General features: G+C 49.0%; 1 pseudogene; it reads left to right on the top strand.

Annotated features, from left to right (window-relative positions):
- Positions 1-1,855: 1,855 nt before the first annotated feature.
- Positions 1,856-8,001, top strand: LOC121454705 (annotated as a pseudogene).

The raw sequence follows: 8,001 nt of genomic DNA, 5'->3' as shown, positions 1-8,001 counted from the left end.
CTTTGTTTTTCATCGTTTTATTTTTAGAGATCTTCATGGAGGATGCAGCCAACAGGTGTGTGGAGGCTGGACAAGCGACAACAGACAGCAGCGAAGTCAGTTCTCTCCACCTTTTGCTGGCCCCAGGGATAGAACCCACGCTTGCTGGGGCAGGCACCTTTACAGTTAGCCGCCTCACTGGCCGCCGTTTGTTTTTTTAACCTCGTATTATGTGTGCCTCCTTAAGCTATCTCAGATCTGCTTTTTGAAGCAAGAAAGCTAAGAAAGGCTTTGGAGGAGCAACAGAGGGATTGTATTCACCACCCTGAGGTGGAGTTTTGTAACCCAAAGAGAAATCCTTCCCTCTTTCAGACTGTAGGAAAAGGGAAACTCTTCTTAATTTAGTTGTTTAGTGGCCAGGGGAGGGGGAGGCTCGATTAAGCTGATAAAAGTTATATGGCAGGAGAGAAGGCCTCCCCTTTATCAGTGTTAATGCTTTTATCTACAAGGGGCTTCCCAGAAAAGTGAAAACTGGCCTCGAGAGGTGGGACATTGTAGGACAGAGACGAGAAACACACGGGGAAAGAATTGTTTGAGGTTGTTTGTGCAAACGTATCCAAAGACCAACTCTCCAGCTCTGGGCCTTGGGCAATCATCCGGGCACAGGAGGTGCAGGGACATTTATATCCAGCTTTAGGAGAAGGGAAGAAGGCAGAGCATGCTCCCAGGGTTTGCTCTTAAGTGCTTCTGTCTCAGAATTAGCAGCATGTGGACACAAAATGTCATGATGCTAGATTCTCCAGGAAGGTGTTTTCACCTGGAAAGTTTATGTAAACAGATCCCAGGGCCTTGTCCCTAGAGAGTTGGCAGATGTTGAATGCCCAGCAATGTGTACTCCTAATAAACCCCCAATCTACTGGAAGGAAGATGGGCATTGAAGAGGCTCCTTATGGAGTTTGTAAGCCATTTGGACAAGAAACTGCTCTTGCTTGGACTGCTTGATGCTATGCTGTATGAACTGGACATGCAAGACCCACAGAGAAATTACTGCTGAACTTGCCTAAAAGTGAGATGATGCTTCGTGGTTCCTGCTTCATGAAAGAGTCTGCTAGATATTCTGCAGGACACAGAAAAAAGTGACTGACAAACTGCCAACATAGGCAGAACTGTCTTTGAAATTTCCTGCTTCGTAGAAAAGTCTGCTGGATACTATGGTCCTATAGGTAGGCTGAAGACGGATGCTCTAGTGTTACAGAAGAACTTTGGGTGACTGTCCAGGAAGCAAGATGTCTCTGTCAATTCTAGAGTTTTGGAAGTTGCTTACAATGTACTTCCTGTTTGTTCTTTCTGGAGTCTCTGATGGAGTTAAAGAATAGATAATTACAGTTTTTCTTAGTTATAAAAGAGAAAGTATATATAAATATTATAACTGTAATTCTTGCTTGATAACTATTTTGTGATATGTAATTACTATGTTAAAGTTAAAACCTTCCTTTTTATTTAAACAGAAAAGGGGAGGTGATGTGGAATTCCCCTCTATATGCTGTGAATACCATTGGTTAATAATGAAACTGTCTTGGGCCTATGATAGGACAGAATAGAGGTAGGGAAAACTATAGTGAATGCTGGGAGAAAGAAGGCAGAGTCAGGAGACACCATGTAGCCCCGCTGGAGACGGACAATGGGGATGGAACTTCACCCGATAAGCCACAGCCATGTGGTGATCCACAGATTAATAGAGATGGGCTAGCTTAGGATGTAAGACCTAGCCAATAAGAAGCTAGAGCCAATAGGCCAAGCAGTGATTTAATTAATAGTTTCTGTGTGGCTATTTTGGGTCAGAGCATCCGGGAACAAACAGGCAGCCTCCAACAACATGGGTGGTAGCTGGATTGGTCAAGCTGCCAGCTTTCTCTCATTGACACCACCAGGACGAGGTCTCCAGCACTGCCCTGGCCAGCTCACCCACTGCAGCGAGGAACAGGGCCAGTTCTGCTCTCACGCACCTGGGACAGGCTTACCTGCACCGACGCCACCAGGGCCAGCTCTCCTGCCCGCTGCAGGTGACAAGGGCTGAGGTGGGGGGGGGGCATCTTTCCTTCATTCATGCCACCACATGGCAGATGGGGGAGGGTCAGCCCTCCTGCTCTGCACCCCCAAGAGGATCAGCTCTACTGTGTGGCCCAGGCAAGGTGCAGAGCCCATTCCCTGGAGTGCTGCAGCTGGTGAGGGGCAAGGCCAGCTCTCCCACTTCCATGACTTCAGGACCAGCTCTCCTTGCCCCACCCCCTACAGGCTGTGAGGGTGGGAGATGGGGAGGGCAGCTCTCCCTCACTCACTCCACCATATGGCAGATGGGGAGTGATGTCCAACCTTCGGCCATTGTGACAGGTGCTGTCATCCCTGTAGTTCACAGTAAAGAACTTTGCAATTGAGCTATTTTTAAAACATCACATAGGGGCCGGCTGGATGACTCAGTGGATAAGGAAATACCCAGTCTGACGACCTTGGTTGGATCTCCAGGCCCCACATGTTCGAAGGAGAGAACTGACTTGTACACGTTGACCTCCAACATGTGCCGGGGTACACACATGCCCTCCCTTTCCAAATAAATGTTTTTAAAACTTGCCGAGCAAAGAACACCTCACAATATTCTGAATAAGTTTTCAGTTGTAAGTGTAGGCTGCCTCCGTGAAAATCCTGGGATGTGTGGGCCTGTTGGGAGCCTGACTGGGGATTAAATGTAGTCAATGCTCACTACTCAAAGTTACAAAGCCATTGCAAGCACTGAGTTACCCAACACTGGGCCATTGTTCCTAAAGTAAATACAGGGCTACCATGATCCCAGCATGAAAACTGAGAAAGCTAAGGTCAGTGAGAATGTCCTGGAGGCAGATTGTGGCGCAAAGGGCTCTGAGTCGGTGCCTGGAGCCCCATTTGGGGCAAGCAGGGATGGTGAGGGACTAACCCAACACATGAGAGTGATTATATTTCAGGTCCCAGTCTGAAAAGTGTCACAAAGAGGGTGTGCACTATTGGGGTTCACCCAATAAGAGCACGTGGAGCCGGCACTCATACGGACTCTCAGGACTTGCAGAGAAGAACCATTCAGGATACTCTAGAACTGTTGGCATCCAGGTTACTTCTTTAGGAAAGGCAGGACTCCTCTCTTCCTGCTCCCGGCCTCACTACAGGGCACACAGAGCCGGCAAACATTCCCAGTGCTCCTTCTGTGAGCCCGCACCCACCGTACACCAGGGAGGCCTACCTGTTCCTCCGGGGTGGATGTCCCGGTTGTCTGGAAAGGTGCCTTCGAAAGCGAATGGAGTAAATCTGTGGGAGAAGTCTGAAGGATGAGGGGGGGCCGCCATTCACATTGCACAAAACGGCCATCTTTGGCCTCCTGATGGTCCTAGATCAAAACAGTGTTTACTATCAACCCATACCCTCTCCTGCTCAGCACAAAGTGAGGCTGCTCAGGGGAGCTGAAAGGATGGATAAATGGATGAGAAATTCACTTCCTACCGTTGTGAGACTGGGCAGGGTCAAGTTGCTGAGTTCGCTAAACCCTTCCTATGCGCCCAGCTTGGCACTGGTCCTTATAAACTTGAAGTCATGTGACACCTCCAGGAACCCTGACGGTGGGTGTCCTCCCAGGTGAGTGAGACTGTGGGGCCTACAGAAGCCTAGAACCCACTGCAAACTCCATGTAGATTGAGCAAGAGGCCTAACCGGACTGGAGCCCTTATCCGGGTGTCTCTGCCTCCAGGCTGTGTTTCCTTCTTCCCCTTCTCTCTCATTGTGCTTTCTCTTCTCCTTTTTTCTTCCTTATTTGTAAGAAGAAAACCCTTTTTAAAATGTTACTGCATTCACTTTTTATTTTTAATTATTTATTTTAATTGAACGGGGGGGGGGGCAAGGTACGTCATAGCCCCGGTCGTCATACTACCACTGAGTTCTGGGGACTCAAGCAAGCACCTTTACCTGTTGAGCCATCCCACTGGCCCAAGAAAAGTCCTTGTGAGGCAAGATCCTAGCTGGAGGCAGAGGCAAGAGGACAATAGCGAGTGTGAGGCTAGCATGGTTCACAAGCCAGGACCTCTGTTTCAAAAAGCAAACCAAACAAACCCACAGAACTCCCAAACCCAGCCCAGATCGTATCTGTCTTAAGCGTGCCTTGGCAGAACTCCCTTGCAGGCAGAGGTGGGCCTTTGGGCTTTTTGTAAGTGATGGGGCTCTCACTGCTCTCCCAGGAGAGCCTTGTTCTGCTCAATCTCCCGACACGTCTTCATTCCTCTCTATCCCCTAATAACTGTATGGGATGACTCTATGAAACACAGTCTCTGTTTCAGACGTGGGTTAACACTGGTTCAGTGGAATTTAACGACACCCGAAAACTCCGCAACCTTTCCTTGAAACAAGAAAGAGTTTCTTGACTTCCGGCCTCTTTCTCCTGGCCTGGAGATGGTGAACGATTACATCTTTTGCTGAGAAGATTCCACAGCTGAAGCCAGGTTCTATGGCAAAGGCTCCTGATCAGATAGCAATGCCTGCCGTGAGTCAGAAAAGATATAATTAGGGTTCCAGGTGCTCGGTGCCTACTACCCCAACTTAGCGTAACTTTTCCAAAGCTTTACATTATTTCTTAAGAAACACTGTGTTAATTTTGCATGAGCGTGGCCTGGCTCTGGGTTGATGGTCCGTGCAGAGAGGCACTGGGAGTCACTGTGTTAGCTACTATCCACTGGGCACAGCACAGGACCAGGCTACACGGCTACATTTACAGCCATTCCAGTTGACTCTCAACAAGCACTCAGTTAAGCAAACGTAAGCATGGCCTTAGATACACGTTGGGAAAACATACCCCCTTTGCGCATGGGTGCTGATATCAGAATTTTAAAGATCCTAGTCAAGGTTTCTTAGATGTCCAATCATCTCAAAGACGTTTATAAAGAGGAACTTGGAGGTGGGGTAAATTTTAGGCATCGATTTTACTGTCAGCGGAAACACAATGCCAACATAAGTTCTGGTCCGTTCATTTTTCAAGTTCTATTTATTAGTGTGTGAGTGGGGGGAAGGGTGCAGGCACCAGTGCGCATGTGGCAGTCAGAGGACAACTTGAGGAAATGGGTTTTCTCCTTCTGCCCTGTAGGTCCGAAGGCTCAAACTCAGGTCGTCAGACCTGGGGGCAAGTGGCTTTAACCACTCAGTCACTTCACCAGCTCTGTTTCATCCACTTTAATATCCAACACTTGACCGGCAAGGCACTAACTCGACACGAGTGAATGGGAGACTAAGGAGCTGAGCTCAGTGTTCGGATGAGGCTGTCAGTGAAGTTCTACAGATGCCACAGATCATCCCTCCAGTGGCCATAAGTCACAAGCACCCACCTCTCCCCACCCCCACTACACCCCACTCTGCCCAGTTTTTCTTAACTTACAAAAAGCCGATTCTGAGTTTGTGCCTTCAACACTTTCACAACCATTTCCTGCCCAGTAAGAAAGCACACCCTGTCCTGTAACAGGTACCCTTAGGACACATGGGGCCACAGTAGGCACTGATGACTGCCTCTTCATTTTAGACAGTATCATCAGGACTTTAGGTCTTACGACATGAACCCTGGGAGTCTGCCTGGCTGCATACCACATGTGTACTGGGGTGCTTTCCCAACCTTTTTGGTATAAAGGTAAAGAATCCTATTACCAGGGGTTCGAGAAGGCCTAGCTTTGTTAGAGGCTGTATCGTAGAAAAGCCTATGACAGCATGTCAAACACTGGACCATTCTGAGTGCCTCAAAGCACTGTCCCCAAAAGAGGAAAAAGAAACTATTTCTTTTGTTGAATTAGCAGCCACTGTTTATTAAATGATTAGAGTTTAATAACACCATAATAGATATCTTAAACATTAACAGTTTAAACTCCTTTGGTCTCGCTCTGAGAGAGAGAGAGAGAGAGAGAGAGAGAGAGAGAGAGAGAGAAGGTCTGATTTTGTAGCCCTGACTGGCCTAGAACTTACTGTATAGTGCAGGCTGTCCTCAAACTCACAACGATCCTCCTGCCTCTGCTCCTGAGGGCTGAGATTAAAGGTGTGCACCACCTTGTCCATCTGGTTCACATTTTAAAAAGAAATGTTCCTTTTTGGGTTTTGTTTGTTTTTGAGACAGGGTTTCTCTGTGTAGCTCTGGCTGTCCTGGAATTCACTCTGTAGACCAGGCTGGTCTCAGACTCACTGAGATCTGCCTGCCTCTGCTTCCAAGTGCTGGGATTAAAGAAGTGCGCCACAACTGCCCAGCCCCCCCCCCCGCCCCAAAAAAAACTCTCTTTTAAGCCTTCTAAGATGACACATGGCAACTGCTGTTGTATGTGCACATAGGTTTATGAAAAGGCAGTTACTAATTAATACCTATGAGCAAGCAGCCACACACTGACCAAAGACAAGGTGTTCTTTGTGTTTTGATCACCCACGGTCATATATGGGACACCAACTCTGTCCAGTGAGGAGGCAAGGTGATTGATGGCTGCAAGGCAGGCCAAGCTGTCAAATGAGATGATCAGAGAACCACTGTACCTGAGACAGTGAGGGCAAGGGGTCAGGGGTCAGTGTCGCTGAGAGGAAGCTCTCAAATCAAAACAAGGCCAGTTTGAAGGGCTCTGAACACACACACACACACACACACACACACACAAAGAGAGACAGAGACAGAGAGGGAGAGACGGGAGAAAGGAGAGAGAGGGAAGGAGGGAGGGAGGGAGGGAGGGAGGGATTGAGATTGAGATTCTCACAGCTGCCTGGGACCTTCAAATGAACCCATTTCCGTGGAGCGCTGGGAACAAACGTCACTAAAGCTAGGTTCAAACAGGGCTCTGCTCTTTGCCTCTGGCAAGTGCTGTTACTGCGTAGGTTGTGCCTTCTGGCACCTTCAGCTGGGGACACATCTGCTCCCAGGATGTGAGCTGCTTGGCCCATAACCTGCTTTCTCTTGCCTCAGGGAAGTTATTGCTCCTCGCCCTGAGGCCTTGTCTCAGCACATTCTCCACGTCCTCACCCTATTTTAGGTCAGGGAATCTTCGGTACTATAGGGGAGGGTTGGTTGCTATGGTTTGAATGAGCCTTCCACTCACAAAGAGCCCCACCATGGTGCCACGTGCCTCTGCTCAAAGCTCCTCAAGAAGCTAAAGTAGAAAGATCACCTGGAAACAGGAGCTGAAAGCCAGACCGGGCTACACCGGGAGACTCAACCATAGACAAACAAACGTCGTGTTGAAACGCAAGCATTGTGACATCGTTAAAAGCTTTTTAAAGAGATAATCAGGAGACGTTCTCACGCAGAGTCGCCGCGGTTTCCTGCTTCAAAAGTTGCTTGAACAGAACCCGGCGCTCCACCCCTCCGACCCCAGCCGGCTGCTCCAGGCCAGAACCCTCTGCCCCCTCAGCTGCTCCAGCGTCGCCACCACGCCTTGCCCAGCCGCTGCCATGACCACCGTGCCTCCCTCTCAAGTGCGCCAGAACTACCACCAGGACTCGGAGGCTGCCCTCAACCGCCAGATCAACCTGGAACTATATGCCTCCTACGTCTACCTGTCTATGTCTTGCTACTTCGACCGGGATGCTGTGGCTCTGAGGAACTTCGCCAAATATTTTCTCCACCAATCTCATGAGAAGAGAGAACACGCTGAGAAACTGATGAAGCTGCAGAATGAACGAGGCGGCCGAATCTTCCTGCAGGATATCAAGAAACCAGACCGTAATGACTGGGAGAACGGGCTGAATGCAATGGAGTGCTCACTGCACCTGGAAAAGAGTGCGAATCAGTCACTACTGGAACTGCACAAACAGGCTGCTGACAAAAACGACCTCCACTTGTGTGGCTTAATTGAGACGCGTTACCTGAGTGAGCAGGTGAAATCCATCAAGGAACTGGGTGACCACGTGACCAACTTGCGCAAGATGGGAGCCATTGAAGCTGGCATGGCAGAATATCTGTTTGACCAGCACACCCTGGGCCACAGTAATGGCAGCTAA

The sequence above is a fragment of the Microtus oregoni genome, unplaced genomic scaffold (genome assembly GCF_018167655.1).
Source record: "Microtus oregoni isolate MIOR12 unplaced genomic scaffold, Mior012 000012F_ref0000307, whole genome shotgun sequence".
Classification (NCBI taxonomy): domain Eukaryota; kingdom Metazoa; phylum Chordata; class Mammalia; order Rodentia; family Cricetidae; genus Microtus; species Microtus oregoni.
This window is presented reverse-complemented; position numbering and strand designations above follow the sequence as displayed.